This window comes from Eimeria tenella, genomic scaffold, assembly GCF_000499545.2.
Source record: "Eimeria tenella Houghton genomic scaffold, Eth_scaff1766, whole genome shotgun sequence".
Lineage (NCBI taxonomy): Eukaryota > Apicomplexa > Conoidasida > Eucoccidiorida > Eimeriidae > Eimeria > Eimeria tenella.
This window is the reverse complement of record NW_013541595.1, coordinates 1,234-1,593: the sequence shown is the minus strand read 5'-3', so window position 1 is coordinate 1,593 and position 360 is coordinate 1,234.

The window sequence follows — 360 nt, the reverse complement described above, 5'->3', positions numbered from 1 at the left end:
CTGCCGCTGCTGCAGCAGCAGCCGCTGCTGCTGCTGCAGCGGGGGTCCATGATGGGCGGCTACCCCACAGGGGAGGAAGCAGCGCTGCTGCTGCATGCGCTGCTGCAGCAGCACGGGCCCACCCTGATGGAAAGGCATATCATTGGTGCTGCTGCTGCTGCTGCTGCTGCGTTGCTGCTGTTGGTTGTGCTGCTGCAGTAGCTGCTGTTGCTGCTGCTGCTGCTGCTTGGGAGGCTGCGGCTTGTAGCGACAACGCCCGAGGGTTTAGGGTTTAGGGTTTAGGGTTTGGGGCGTGCTGCTGCTGCAGGTCGGAGCGTCGAGGGCAGGCCCATCCACGCCTACAGAGTAGGAGGAATCCTC